The 15,695-nt window shown below is 52.7% G+C and overlaps 1 protein-coding gene across 3 annotated transcripts in view; it reads left to right on the forward strand.

The window, feature by feature from the left end:
- GAS7 (growth arrest specific 7) overlaps positions 1-15,695 on the forward strand; it is a 194,911-nt gene that overhangs the window by 88,414 nt on the left and 90,802 nt on the right. The window contains exon 1 of one of the 3 annotated variants that reach the window (XM_045586530.1): positions 5,323-5,451. The exons of the other annotated variants lie outside the window; for them this stretch is intronic. The gene's annotated coding sequence lies outside the window, so the exon portion shown is untranslated. Of the gene's footprint in view, positions 1-5,322; positions 5,452-15,695 lie in introns of those variants that run through there. 3 annotated transcript variants of the gene reach the window in all.

The raw sequence follows: 15,695 nt of genomic DNA on the forward strand, positions 1-15,695 counted from the left end.
CAGGGCCTTACCATGCTCCCTGTGGATTTGAGCTCCCTGTGGGCGAGGCCCTCTTTGCCACTGGCTGCTGTGGCTTCAGATGGCGCATAGGAGATGCACAGTGAGCGCTGGGTGATGGACCAGCACACGGATGCAGTGTACTCCGCAGGCGACATCTTGACGCAGGTGGTTCCAAGTCCCGAAGTATCTCAGACGGCGGGTCAGGACTTTGCTAGAGCCATGGCTTCCATGCTTTGGGACAGACATGTGGCTTTGGAGAAAATCCCGGGCAAATGCAACAGGAAAGTTAACTAAGCGCCTCATTGGGCCCAGTAGAGATGGCAGGATAGCAGGGTTCGCCTGGGTTATCGGGACACACGGGTGCATACGTACATACACACATGGGTGCCTACACACATGTGTGCCTACATATGTGCGTAAGCATTAGGAATCACTGGGCCTCTGCTCATCGTTTGATGGGGTGGGAGGGAGCAGGGTCTCCTTTTGTCACGATGACAAAAAGGTGGTGCAGGGAAGCCCCCATGAAACCACAGAGTCACCCCCTGCAGCCCCTCTCCATCCACTCTGGGAGACCCGTCAGCAAGCAGGACCACAGGGTGGGGCCGGGGTGGAGCTTTGCTGGGGGACCGTCCTCGGCTACCGGTAGGGCTTGACAGGCCTCCTGAGTAGCCCTCCTGCCCCCCCCCCAGGCAGCCCCCGCTGCTGCAGACCTCACCCGCCGAATGCAGGCCTCCCTGGGTGCCTGCCGGCGCTCTGGGTCAGAGGGCATTTGGTGTGGGCACTGCGTTTGCAGGGCATTGGGAGTGTTCGTCTGCTGGCCGCGGCTAACCAAGAGGGGAGGGGGCTGGGGATGTGAGCAGCTCTGGCTGCTAATTCAGGGATTTCTGAGACCAAAGCATCTCAGCCGCTCAGCAGGATTAGCCTGTTATTTGAAGTTATTCACATAAAGACTTAAATGATCTATGTGTTCGTGTGCCTTCTCTAAGCAAGATGCATTTGTGTTTTTAACAGCTGTGTGTATTTTCTGTGTATCAAAGAAGAATCATTTGAGGATGGTTCCAGAATAGTTATAGAATAGTTACTTTAAAAATTAACAAAATAGTAAAAAAAATTCCTCCTTCACTGTGGGTCAGAGCTTCTCCGTGACCTCCAAAAGTCCTATGGGTGACCTGTGGAAATGGTCTAGCCCAGTGGTCGGCAAACTCATTAGCCAACAGAGCCAAATATCAATAATACAACCATTGACATTTCTTTTGAGAGCCAAATTTTTTAAACTTAAACTTCTTCTAATGCCACTTTTTCAACATAGACTCCCCCAGGACGTGGTATTTTGTGGAAGAGCCACACTCAAGGGGCCAAAGAGCCGCATGTGGCACGCGAGCCACAGTTTGCCGACCACTGCTAGAGTCACAGTCCCTAGGAAACCAACTGAGACACGGTCATTGTGAAGGGTACCAGCATTTCTCCGCCTTGGCACAATTGACATTTTGGGCTGGATCATACTTGTGTGGGCCCAGTCCTGTGCATGGTAGTATGAGTAGCAGCACCTCTGGTCTCTACTCCCTAGATGTCAGCAGCCCCTATAGCACGATTATGACCCTCTCTTCCCCCCAAAGTTGTCCGCATCCTGGGTCCTAGCCCCTGGAACCTTGCCTGCTAGATTGCACGGCAAGGGGGAACTGAGCTTGCATATGGAATGAAGGTCGCTAATCAGCTGACTTTGAGATGGGGAGATCATCCTGGATTATCCCATGAGTGGAAGAAGAAGACCGAAGAGAGAGAGAGCCAGAGAGAGGCCAGGGTGAAGAGGTCTTGACCCACCATTGCTAGCTTCGAGGATGGAGGGAGGGCCCAATGCCAAGGAATGCAGGCGGCCTCTCCAGGCTGGAAAAGACAGGGAAACAGACTCTTCCCCAGAGCCTCCTCAGGGGCCCAGCCCTGCGGACACCTGGACGTCAGCCCGTGAGACCCACTTCTGAACTACAGAACACACATTCGTGTGGTTGTCTTAAGTTTGTGGTGATTTGGTACAGCAGCAGCTGGAAACGGATGTACCTGCCCACATCTGTGGCCCCCGTCCCGACAGCCATACGTGTCTCCAGACATTGCCGTGTGTCCACTGTGGGGCAAAATGGCCCCCCGTTCAGAAGCCCTGGCTGTGTGGAAGGCCATATTGTTTGCCTCGAAACTGGAAGAGGAGAGTTTCTCTGCTCTGCGAGGAGGATCAGGTTGGGAGTGGGCACCTCCCGCCTGGTTGGCTCTGCCAGGAAGGAACCGATGGTATAAAAGGGGGTGGGTGCCCCAGCTGCTGCCCCTCCCAGAGGCTGCTGGAGCTGTCCCTCTGTCATTAACGCACCGAATTCCTGTTGCTGCTTGTGCACATGTGAATGAAGCTAGAGGAGAAGCCGAACCCCCTGCAACTGCACCATAAAAGAGAATATAAAAACTCCATAAAACACTGAAATGTCAGCCAAAACAGCAGTGCAAGCAGAGCGTTCAGCAGGGAGGGTCAGCGCTCCGGGCGCTGCTGGCACCACAGTGGGCGTCGTGGGGAGGAGAGGCCGGAGTCCAGCCTGCGCCGAGGGCCACAAGCCCGGGCTCCGGGCCAGGAGCACAGCCCCCTGGTTTCTGGGCCCAGCCCCGATGCTGTAATCCTGTTTATTTTGCTCAATACGAAATCCATATGGTTCTGATTTCTTCTTTGCGATCCATCATCTCTATGTGGCTTCGGAGCCAGGAACCTCGTGCATCAGCTTTGAAGTTGTTGTTCTGGGGCGAGTAGGAAGTTGGGCTTTTCTAGGGTTCACTGGGACAACTGCCAGGTCCCCCGGGATTTGAGAATCACTCCCGAGAGTCGGGAGTGGGAAGTGGGCTGGCAGGGTCGGTTGGAGGAGCTGGGCCAGTGAGAAGCGCAGAATGCATTTGCACAGCCAGGAGCCCCTGGCTGGTCCTCAGCTCCGGTCTCTCTTCCTTCCAGGGTCCCGGCTGAAACCACAGCTGGTCCCATGTCACCTGCTGCCACAGGTGGTCAGATGGAGTCATGGCCTTTGGCTCCTCCCTGCAGGCCACGCTTGAGGGCAGACCAAAGGCAGAGGTTGGGAGGGAAGGGAAGGGAAGACATCGCCTGTATCCCTGGTCTCGATATTGAAGGGCCAGCCAGACCTTTCCGCTTTGGGCTGGCCTAGCCGGATACCTGGTGGGTGAAGGCCAGCGGTGCCCCAGTTCGCATGCACTGGTCACTCACCCGGAGAGTTTGTTTAAACCATCTCCGTTTCTGACTCCGAAGGGCTGGAGTGAGTGAGGCTGGAGAGTTCATACGTTCAAACAAACTCTCAGGTGATGCTGATGAAGCTGGCCCACGGTTGGGAACCATTAGTCTTGAGGAAGAGCATCTTTGTAATTAAAAGTGGTACAGGGCCCATGCAGGAATATGTAGATGGAACAACAAGTTGAAGTTTCTCTCTCCGTCCCTCCTCCTTTCCTCTCCCTCCCTTCCCTACTTCCCTTCTCTCTCTTAAATAAATTAATAAATAAAAATATTTTAGCCCAGCCGGCATGGCTCAGTGGTTGTGCTTCCACCTATGAACCAAGAGGCCACAGTTTGATTTCCGGTCAGTTCACATGGCTGGGCTGCGGGCTGGATCCCCAGTGGGGAGCGTGCAGGAGGCAGCCGATCCATGATTCTGCTCCTCATTGATGGCTCTCTCTCTCTCCCTTCTTCTTTGAAATAAATAAACCTATCTTTCAAAAAACATTTTAGAAAGTGGTACTAAGAACTCCTGGTTCTCAGGACTTCACAGTTGATGTGTAAGGGCCCCAATTTTGATCTGAATCTGGTGGGGAGGTGGTGTCGTCATCAGTGATTTTTCTATGTTTTCAAGGTGAAAGTAGCTTTTACTTTATTTTTTATACTGTCACACAGTAAAATTGACTTGTGAGGGGTATAGAGTTCTATGAATTTTGATATATCTTCTGGTGATGCAGCCAGCACCTCACACAAGCATATAGAACAGATCCACACCCCGAGATCCTGTCCCATGCTCTCCCTCTGCATTCACGCCTCCCTCCCCAACTCCTCATGTGTCCTCCATCCCTGCAGCTTGTCTCTTTGAGATTGTTGTATGAATGGGATCCTAGAGTATAACCTTTTGAGACTGGCTTCCCTCGGTATCTGTGAGGTATGGCGGTGCTTGCATGTGTCAATAGTTCATTCCTCTGTATCGGTAAGCAGCATTGCACTGTGTAGAGGCACTTCCATTTGTTCATCTGTTCCTACTGATGATCTTTTAGGTTCTTTCCAGATTGGGATTGTTATTATTTTTTAAAGCTGCTCTGAGCATTCATATATGACTGTGTGTGGACATTTTTCCTGTGTCGGTAGGTCCTATGCTAAGTGTATGTTTATTTGTTTAGGAAACTGCCAAACTGCGCTCCTGATCCACCAGCAGCAGATGCGGGTCCGTGCGCTGTGTGTGGGTCACGTCCGAGTCTCAATGCTGTGAATGGGTCTGGGAAGGGCTCCGAGTGGTCCAAGGAGCTAGCCCCTTGGTTGGCCCTTGAATCCTGGAATCCTGCCCTTCCGCCCTGAAGGCGGCGAACACCTGCTGCTGGCTGTGCCGAACCAGAGCTGGAAGCAGGAGCTGCAGAGCGGGATAGGGCACCGGGATACCAAGGCATGTGTGGCCAGGCGAAGGAAGGCATTTGCCCAGGGACACAAGAGGAATGTAGAAAAGGCGGGTGCAAAGTCAAAAAGGTGCACATGCTAGAATCAGAGAGAGGTGGAAGGCATGAGGGTACCCCCTCTCCCCCCGTCCCCTTCTCATTCTTAGGCTGAGGCTCAGAAAGGCAAAGCGTCAGTCAGCGCATGGTGCCTGTGGACTCTGGTGGAGGGCAGTGGCCGAAGCCAGCTTTGCTTCCTGGAGCCTCCTCAGTAACAGCAGCAGGGCCAGGCTGCTTCCCTGGGGCTGGAGGAGTACGGCTTTGGCAAATGGATAGATATACCTGGTCCAGCTCATCGCACCCCTCAGTGCCGGCCTCGGGCTGGCTGCAGGCAGAAACTGGCGTTAGGAAGGAGCTTGTGCAGGGGCCGTGGCTGCAGCTGAGACGAGAGTGGTGAGCTCATGGGGAGGAGGAGGTTCACGCAGGGAAGGCCCCTTCTCCGGAGGCCGTCCCGCCCGCCCGGGGGGACCGGGCGCAGCTGCTCTGGAAGGCTGTGGACATGCTTTCCCAATTGCAGCATACTTCTCTGTTCATTTTGAATATCATTTGTTTGGTTGCCGTGGCAACGCCGGCTCTATTTTAATGCTAACCTGCGTGGCTGCAACTTTCTATATATAAGTGCTGCTTTGCACAGTGAATTAGCTGATGGCACGGGGAGGCAGCGGGTGCGGAGACGCCGGCAGAAAATGACCGGCGCATCAGGTCTGCACACGGAGGGACCGCGGGGCTGAGGTGAGTGGCAGCCCTCCGCGGAGCCGCTGTCTTTGTGCAGGTGGCGCAGGTGTGGGAGCTCCCTGAAGCCGGGAAGTGGGGGCCACCACTCCAGTGGGGAAGGCTTCCCTGGACAGCCTCCTGCCGGGCAGGGGCGTGCTGTGCTCTGGAGGGACCCCTGTCCCCCACGTGTGCCTCCTCCTCCTTTCCATGAGTCTGGGCTGCTCCAGGGACAGGGCCCCAAGGCTCTGGGGAGAGGAGCAAGCACGCAGGTGGGGGTGCTGTCCAAGGTGAGCTCGGTGCAGAGTGAGTTTTCCCTGTTTCGTTGACTTGTCTCCATTCCCTGTTCTGCATCTTCTCGCCTCCTCCATTTTGCATTTTCTTAATTCCGGATATGACCAGCCCCTGTCAGGGCCAGTTGGCTCTGAGTGGAGTGGGCAGCATTCTCAGGAGAAGCCTGGGACCTTGGGGGTGGGCAGGTTCGGCTCCTCGGGGCTGTAGATGAGGGAGAAGCCCAGAGAGGTGCGGTGCTCTGCCCGATGCCACACAGCCAGGTGGAGAGAAAGGGGGCTGGGAAGCAGGCTCACAGGGATCTTCCGGTTCACACGTGTGTGCTGTGCATGTGTGTGTGTGCATGTTCCGCTGTGCGGTCAGGGCAGCTCGTGGGTGCACGCACCAGAGTGCCAGGGCAGCAGGAAGGGTAGCTCCTTTCCCGGGTGGCAAGTGGGGGGCCAGGGGGGCATGTCCTGAGCACAGGATTACATAACGGCATGAGGAGCCGAGTAGGATTCTGGAAAGAGCAGGGAAGTTAGAGTCTAGAAAGCGGGTTTGTGTGGATTCAGCCACTTCCCAGGGACGCTGGTCTCCGAGGCTCCGGGACCAGCATGTTGTGGGGGTCGTCATGCCCGGCTGACCCTGTTGGGGACATCCTGGGCCCCGACGGCATGATGGTGTCTGGAAACCATAGGCATTCCCACAGGTTCGCTCCCCATGACAGGGAGGGGGTGCCACCAGCAAGAGAGTGTTCTCCGAAGGTTGGGTCCTTGGCATGCTGCCAAGCGCAGGGCATCTTTACTGTCTTCGAAAGTCGGACTCGCAGTGTTGGAGCGCTGGACACAAACGCTGTGTGTGTGTGTGTGTGTGTGTGTGTGTGTGTGTGTGTGTGTGTTGGTTGTGAAGTCAGGTGTACTCTTTACACATGCGTGAAACTGCTGGCCTTGAGTGGTGAGCAAAGGGACCCAAAATCCCTGCTCCGGGGCCGTGATTCCCTTCCCGGGGAAAGCCGGGGAGAAGGCAGGTCCTCGTGTGGGAGAGCAGAGGAGCTGATGTGGCGCAGTGGGCAACACGGACAGGCACAGGCAGGCCAGCTGGGAGGCATGAGGTCTGGGGCCGGAGGTGGCAGCCCCTCTCCCAAGGATAGCAGGGGGATGCAGGGGGAGCTCCCAGGGTCAGTCTGAAAAGGATGTGGTGATTCTGGCAGCGCGGGCCCTGCTCGCCCTGCACTCCTCCCAGTGGCCCCGGGACACTTCCTTCCCGGGACAGGAGCCTGCAGGTTTGGATCCGCGCTCCTCCGGGGAGGACAATCCAATCTTCCCCACAATAGGCATGTTCCAGAGGCTGGCTTGCAGCTCTGTGTTGCTACCCCGTGGGGGTCTGCCCACAGTGTCATTTCACCTTCAGACCCCACGGATGTGTACATGTCCTCCCCAAGGCCGCTGTGACTGCTCGCTTGCTCCTCACCCCCTCAGACCCCTGCTTGTCTCTCAGAGCGCTCTGTGCAGGCTGCGCCTCGGGCCACCCTCTCTTATGGCGTCCCCAGCTGGTGGTGCGTGCCTGGCTCCTTATGCTGTTTACTCAGCTCCTTACATGCCTCCTCCCCTTCCGAACGTTCTCATCCGCGGATGGGGTAGCGCTTTTCCATAGGCAGAGCAGGACAGGTTTTTCGTGGTTCCTTCTGCCCCAGAAACCTGTGCTTCTGTTCCAAGTGAGGTTAGATCCAGGTTGGGGTGCCCTGCTCTGGAGTGAGAGGGAGTTGGCCACCCATCGACAGCCCCCGGAAAAGGTGTACGGATCCCCTCGAGGCTGGCACCCCACTGCACCCAGGAGATGATGGTGGTGAAGAGGCCGTAGCAGAAGGCTGCTCAGGACAGGGTGGCTGGTCAGTACAGGGTGGGGTGCTGATTCATGCTTTCAGTCTCAGATGATGGTATTCAATCCTTCAAAGCCAGGGAGCATTTTCTTCGAATGACTGCTTATGCAGAGACCCACCAGTTAAAACCAGGAGCTGCGCCCTGGTGGCCAGTGGGCAAAATCAGGAGCAGAGCCATGGGGTATAGGTTGTATGTCTTGTTTTCGCTTTTGCCCACGGTTTCATTTCATTTAGAAATGATTGAGTTGGTTGCCAACATTTAAACATCAGCAGATTTCACATTAAAAAATTCTGATTTCCAGCGTTTCTTGCAGAAATGGGTAGCCCATCATCGATGTGCCAATGATCAATGACAGATTTTTGGTTTTGGTTTTTTAAATACGTATTTTTTTATTGTTGACAGTATTATGGATGTCCTCCAACCCCACCCTCCTCCTCTGTCCAACCCCTACCCGATCCCCACCCCCACCCCCACCCCAAGGCCTACACCAACCATTGTCCGTTTTCATGGGCTATGGAGATAAGTATATAAGTTCTTTGGTTTATCTCTTCTCGTCTGCCCCCTCTTCCTCCCCCCAGGTATGTCAGTCTGTTCCGTGTCTCCCTCTATGCTTCAGGTCTTATTTTGCTCATTAGAGGCCAGAAATAAATGAGATCATGTGATATCTGTCCTTTGCTGATGGACTTGGAGACTATGACGCTAAGTGAAATAAGCCAGTCAGTGGAAGGTTTTCCAGTTTGCCGCAGTCCCCACTCATCTCTTCTGTCTCCACACTGAGACCTATATTGGAACAGTTGGCATCATTCATTTGGTTTGTGATGTTTCTCTCACATTTGGAGACATGTGAAATGCATCCAGTATTCATGTCTGTGAAAAATGGTCCATGCTTCTTCCTGAAAGTGAATGCATCCGTCTCTAAAGATCTGTGTTCTAGAAACAGAGATAGAACAGACCCCCTTCTCCTCTCAGAGCCAGTGGTTCTCAAAGCGAGATCCCTGAACCCCATTAGCAGCACTCGGGAACATTTTAGAAATGCAGGCTGTTGGGTGTCACCCAAACCTGCTGACTCAGAAACCTGGAGGAAGGGGCCAGCAGTCTGTTGTAATGGCCCTTTTGACACAACAGAAAGCGCTGAGGCCTGGACAGGGAGCCGGCGCCTGTTGTTGTCCCTCTCCATCCTTTCTGACCCAGAGGAAGGAAAGGCGGGGATCTCTGGCCTAAGACAGTGGTGAGCAAACAGCGGCTCATGAGCCACATGTGGCTCTTTGGCCCCTCGAGTGTGACTCTTCCACAAAATACCACGTGCGGGTACGCACGTACAGTGTGATTGAAACTTTGTGGCCCATGCACAGAAATCGGTTTTCAGCTCTCTAAAGAAATTTCATTCGTGGTGCTATTGATATGTGGCTCTGTTGACCAATGAGTTTGCCGACCACTAGCCTAAGAGAAAGAATGAGGGGTTCTGTCCCACCCCCTCCAGGCAGAGTTCTGTGTGGGCCCTGAGGGCTGGTGGAGTTCAGCCGGGATCTCACAATTCTAGTCCCTTTTGTCCAGCCACCGCCTGTTCGGCATGTCCATCTGTGGGTGCCACGGGTGCCACAGTGGTGAGCAGCCTTCCAGGATCCAGAGAGAGATGGTCACTGGGCCGGCTTCCCCTGGAAGAAGCAGTGTGTGACTGGCACAGCCAGGCCAGGGCACTGAGTCTCACCCAGAGAGATTAGGTAGGAGGCTTAGGCTTACCAGAGATGTCCAAGCATCCATGGCCTCATTGTCCCTAGGTGAAAACAATATGCCAGTGCTTTATTTTTTTAATTTTTTTTTTTACAGGGGAAACTAGTTTTATTGAAATGCAATTATAAAATATCTTAAATATGGTTGTGATCTGGGAATATATGCTTCTCTATTAACACATTAGAAACAGGAGCGAGGGCAGTTCTCATAAATACTGTCCTTGGAAAGCGGATGAGATAAGTGACGTTCTGTGATCTGGCAGCCGCGGTGTGGTAGGAGAGCAGCTGTGATGTCTGTGGGCAGCTGGGTGACTGCTGATGCTCCCTCCATGCCTAACGGGAGGAAATGCCAGGTGTCAGAGTGAGTGAAAGAGAAGATGCCATTTCTTCCCCATCCGAGTCCCAGGCCTCTGAATTCTGTCTGCAACCTCGGTGGAGGTCTGTGGACCCCAAGTGAAGGATCTCTAAGGGCCCTGCCATTGTCTGCATCCAGCCAAAAGGGGAAGGAGAGCAGGGAGACCTCCTTGCTTCTTAAAAGCCTGGCTGGTTGAACATTGTACCATGCACCGGGAGGTCACTGGTTCAATTCCTGGCCTGGGCGCAAGCCCGGTTGTGGGCTCCATCCCCAGTGGGGGCCCTGCAGGAGGTGGCCAATTGATCAATGTCTCTCTCTCATCAGTGTTTCTGTCTCTTTTTTCTCTCCATCTCTTTCTAAAATCAATTAAAACATATACTTAAAAAAAAAAAAAAAAAAAAAAAAAAAAAAAAGCCTTAGCCTGAAGTGACACACCATTCCTTCTCAAGTTCTATTGGTGAAAATGGCCACATGGCCACAATATGCCAGTTCTTTAAAAACATATGCATGGGCCCTGGCCAGGTGGCTCAGTTGGTGAGAGCATCGTTCCCATACACCAAGGTTGCGGGTTCAAGCCCCAGTCAGGGCTCATACAAGAATCAACCAATGAATCCATAAAGAAGTGGAACAAGAGATCAGTATTTCTCTCTCCTTTCTTCTTTCTCTAAAATCAGTGAATAAAATTGAAAAGCATTTGAAAGCATATGGGTAAAAGCCCAGCACGTGAGCCTTTCAAGTCTAGCACTGACAGCTCAGACGGCTGTTGTCCTGGGTGGTCACGTGGCTCTGTCCGCTTTCCTTCCTGCTGGTGGCTTTAATGACTCCCGTGGGCAGTCCCAGCAGCCAGGAGAGTGCATTTTCCAGGTGTATCTGCTTGGGGGGCTCTGGGCCGGGAGAGGCTTTCTCAGAGCCCCCAGCTACACCATTGCTAACCCCCCTTCCCCCCAGTTCTGTTCATTTGTGACTTGGAGGCCTCTGAAGGCATTTCAGTGTGTTAGCCCCTCCTGACAGATATAACACGGGCAGTGCTTCTCCTTCCACCTTCTTTTTTTTTTTTTTTAAGTTTCCTTTATTTTTTATTTTTTTATTTTAATTTTATTTTTTTACTTCTTGTCTCCTTCTCTCCCTCAACCCTCACGTGGGCCCAGGAAAGTAAGAACCCCTCTTCCTAAGTGGGCTGACAGATTCTGTTCAGAGTCCAGGGGAACCCCATCTATTCAGCACACACTTACTGGGTGCATTTTCTGTGCCTGGGAACTTGGGGAGCTCAGACACCCGGGGTGAGGACTGCTGGCTAGAGGCTGCCCGATCACCGCTGTGGAGCTGAGGAGCGGGCCAGCTTGCGTGGGAGGGAGACAGGCGGGGCCGGGCTGCATCTCCCGGGAGACAGCAAGACATGAGGCCCCGGCCCCTGGGCGGGGCAAGGCTGGTCCCTGTCCCTGGGGGAACGTTGGACCCACACTCCCAGAGGTCATGGGAGCTGAGCTTGGGTGCTGCCTTGTGCTCTTTCCCCCTGTGGGTGAGGCTGCTTGCCCCAGCTCCCAGCTCTGCCAGCTCTTACAGCTCCAACTCCAGTGGCTCTCCGTTGACTTTCTTCTCAGGTGTCATTTCAGCGTGGTGGCCGGTCAGAGCTCTTGGCTGTGGAAATGCTAATATTGGCACTTTCCTTCTCTCGGCTGGCACCTCCGCTGCAGTTAATGAGGCTTCTGCCATCAGCTATTACATTCTCCTGTGTGAAACCGGTAATGAGGGGCTGGTTGAACATGGCTCCACTGTAACCTCTGCCTGGAGCTCTGCCTTTGGACAGGGGGGTCCAGGGCACCCTGCAGGCCAGCCTCGGGTACAGGGGGCAGGATGAGGAGGAATTGCTCTAGCCTTGGGCACAGGACACCGGGTTCAGACACTCCGTGTCTTGTGGTAAGACCCTGGGTAAGACCTTGGTTTATGCAATTATAAAATGATGTTCTCGTGAGGGTACTGGCCAAGTTCACGGTACTGGCCCCACAGCCGGGGCTTCAGCAGCTGAGAACAGCTGACAGTACCCAGTGTGGCGCCCAGGCAGCGGGATAGACCCGGCCGATGTGCAGTGAGGAAAAAAGGAACCAAACCCTAGCCAATTTGGCTGAGTGGATGGATCGCCAGCCGGTGGTCCCAGGTTCGATTCTGGTCAAGGGCTCATATCTCGGTTGCAGGCTCGATCCCTGGCCCTGGTCAGGGCTCATGTGGGAGGCAAACAATCAATGTATCCTCCTCAAATAGATGTTTCTGACTCTCTCTCCCCCTCCTTTCCATTCTCTCTAAAAATCAATGGAAAAAGTATCCTCGGGTGAGGATTAACAAAAGAAGAAAAAGAGAGAAAAGGAACCTAACGGTTTCCTCCCTGTTATCCAATCTGTCTCCCTGTAAGGAGCGTGAGTGTGGAGGGGTGTTCTTTTCCAGGGTGTCCTTGGTGATGGCAGCAGGGTGCACGTGAAGGCGGAGGCAGGCAGCTCCAGGTGGCGGCCAGGGACTTGCTGGGTTAGTTTGCAGATATATATATATAATTGATTTTAGAGAGGAAGGGAGAGGGAGGGAGAGAGATAGAAACATCAATGATTGGCTGCCTTCTGCACACCCCCTCCCAGGGATCAAGCCCGCAATCCAGGCATGTGCCCTTGGCCGGAACCAAACCTGAGACCCGTCAGTCTGCTGGCCGACACTCTGTACATTGAGCTAAACCAGCTAGGGCTAGTTTGCGGCTCTTGTCCAGGGCTGCGTTGGTCTTGGTCTGGTTTGGGGAGGGGGGTTGCCTGTTTTCCAGGGGCTCGTGGGGGTATGGGTGTCTCAGCTCATGATCCTCTAAATTCCAGTCTTGTCCACCCTAGTTCCCCTGCCCTTGCTCCCGCTCCCACGATGGGCTCCGCCTGTGTCAGAGGAGTCAGGCTGTGTCGCTCTGCACAGGCGGCGGGGCTGCTGGGAACCCCGCACGGCAGCGTGAGCGACTCAGGGTTGGGGACTTCAGCCGATGACTCTCCTCCCAGGTTGCTCAGTGATGAGATGGGGACAGGATGCTGGAGCAAGGCTAAATCTCATCATGGTTTTGGCCCTTACCTCTTTACAAGAATTCAGTGAAGTAGGTGTGGTATTTCTATATCTATTTGTAGAAAATAAAATTTAAAAAATGAGGTTCAAAGAAGTGACATGATTTCCCTGAGGTACTAGAAGCCAGGTTTGGGAACAAGCAAATGGATGTCTGTGAGCAACCAAGTGACGTGTGGGGGCTGTAGCTTCTGTTTCTTACTCATGCCCACATCCCAGCACATCCACACACACCTTGTTTTAGGACTTTCTGTCACAGGGTGGTTTCTAGAAGTTTCTGGAATCTTCTAGAGGCCCCCTGGTTGGAATGGAGATTTGCATTTTAATGAGTGGAAAAAAATAGGCAGAAGAGAATTTGCCAAAGGGAAAATCAAGTGCGCTCATGACTTCACTCCTCTTGTGTGCACAGCTGTTTCCTCTCTGCTCTCCCTCCCTTCATGGGGCCCACTGGCCACAGACGTGGGAAGTGGCTCAGGATGAGCAGAGAGCCAGACTTGACGGTCAGGGTCACCTTGCACAGGACAGTAATGGGGTCACCCCAGGAGCTGTCCTAGGTGGGGCTCTGGCTTCTGCCATCTGACCAGAACTAGTCCCTTAGGCATGATGGCAACATTAGCACCGGGACTGAGGAGGAGCGGCCTCTGCTTTGGGACTGGGGAGCCTTGGTGTTCAATCCCTGTCTGTCTCTGGACCTCAGTTTCCCAATCTGTAAAATGGCAACCTGGGATCAAATGATCTCTAAGTTCCTTCCACCCCTGATTTTGAGAATGTTCTTTATTGTTGCTCATGCTATCTTTTTTTTTTTTTTTAATAATATTTTTTATTGAATTTTTACAGAGAGGAAGAGAGAGGGATAGTTAGTTAGAAACATCGATGAGAGGGAATCATCGATCAGCTGCCTCTTGCACACCCCCTACTGGGGATGTGCCCTCAACCAAGGTACATGCCCTTGACCGGAATCAAACCTGGGACCCCTCAGTCCGCAGGCTGACGCTCTATCCACTGAGCCAAACCGGTTTCGGCATGCTCATGCTATCTTAATTCAGTGCATTTTCTTAAAAATACTTTCTCCCAAAATTCCCTGCCCAAGTTTTCTTGCCATTTGAAGCACCATATACTGAATCCTAATCTGATCAACAGTGTTCATTTTAGGGGATGGAAAGTGAGATGGGATATGTCAAGGGAGATTTTATTAGTAAATTAAATTATCTAAATATTTAAAAATAAGACTATATTTGTACATTAGCTCATGATGGAATAGTTAAAATAAATATGCTCATCATGGAAAATACAGAAAAGCAGAAATAAAAAAAAATATCTAGTATTCTTTCCCCCTTTTTTGCTGTATATAGTTGTCTACCTAATTGGGATCATATAGTATATTTGGAACTTTACATGCTGATTTGGGGGAAGGGCAGTGGTTTACTGATTGTAAGCATGATAAACACATTTTTAAAAATCAATTTTTTATTTTTTAAGTACAACATTTTTAATGTAATAAAATTATCATTATCATTAAAACAGCCAGAGGCGTCCCACAACACAACGCTGACCTTTGTCACCACTTTTGCGTGTCTCCTTAGCTCTTCACAGGATGGGCACAGCGTGTTTTTCCATAGCTGAGATCATGCTGGGCACTCTGATTTCTAAAGCCGGAACTACTCTTAGAAGATGGTATAAAGAGGGTTTTGATGACAGAAAGCATCAGTCACTGGGTGGTTTATTAGTCTTGACTTATTTCAGAGGCAGGGAAAGACTTGGTTCATTGAAAATGAATGTTAAATATGCAGAAAACCATTACTCACGTTCCCCGGCAACGGCAGTGGCCTCTGTGGTGTCCGACACGCGTAGCCTTGCCAGGGCCAGGGAGGGACAAAGGCCTTTTGTGCGGGGGTCCTCCCAGCAGTGTCCCCGAAGCCTCGGCCTCCCCTAGGGTCGGCATGTGTGTGGATGCAAAAGGCAGCATCCGCGGTAAGTGCTCCCCCGTGGCCGGAGGCTTCGCCGGGGCTGGCCTGGAAGGCTGTTGCAGGAGAAACACATGCCTGTTTCCAGGGGAGAGGGAGGAGGAGGAGGAGGAGGAGGAGAGGCCAGGGCCCACGTGCCGGCCCGGTGGGGGCTGGGACCCCCACCAGAGGGCACACGGTGTGCGGGGTTTCTGAGCTGGGGGTCTGCACTGAGTAGAAGCCGGTCAGGCATAGGGGCCTTTAGAGGCTTCCTTCTCCTTGGCATCGCCCTCATTGCGCTTCCCTCAGTGCCTGGGAGCCAGTGGGTGGGTCCTCACTTGCACATCTCGGAGAACCTTTCTGTTTCTTTTTCTTTTTTTCTTTAATATATTTTATAGATTTTTTCACAGAGAGGAAAGGATAGAGATAGAGAGCTAGAAACATCGATGAGAGAGAAACATCAACCAGCTGCCTCCTGCACACCCCCCACCAAGGTACATGCCCCTCACCGGAATCGAACCCGGGACCCTTGAGCCTGCAGACCGATGCTCTGTCCACTGAGCCAAACAGGTTTCGGTACCTTCCTGTGTCTTGCACATGAAACATGGTTGCACCAGGGCTGACTGTGGAGGACTCAGGTCTCAGCGTTGCAGACAGAAACTCAGAGGTGAGGGCAGTGGGTCCCACCGTCCAGCAGATGTTTCTGAGCGCCCTTAGTGAGGTGCAAAGTAGTGAGCACACGCTTCAGTGGCATTTCTCCTTAGCGCTCGGAGAGGGGCCGTGCCAAGCCCTGGTGAGCAGTGAGCAGGGGGGGGAAAAAACAAAAACGGATCCCCTGGGTAATGTTTCCCTTTGCCTATTTTTCTTTTTTGCATGATTTTAAGATTATCTTTTATTATTTTTGTAATGGATTATTGATTTTAATCTATTCTGGTCTTTTCTAACAGAACCCTTCTTAATCACACATTGCTTCTTTATTGGCTTTTCTGTCTTGCGATTTAGGGAGCTC

The sequence above is a fragment of the Pipistrellus kuhlii genome, unplaced genomic scaffold, assembly GCF_014108245.1.
Source record: "Pipistrellus kuhlii isolate mPipKuh1 unplaced genomic scaffold, mPipKuh1.p scaffold_m20_p_23, whole genome shotgun sequence".
NCBI lineage: Eukaryota > Metazoa > Chordata > Mammalia > Chiroptera > Vespertilionidae > Pipistrellus > Pipistrellus kuhlii.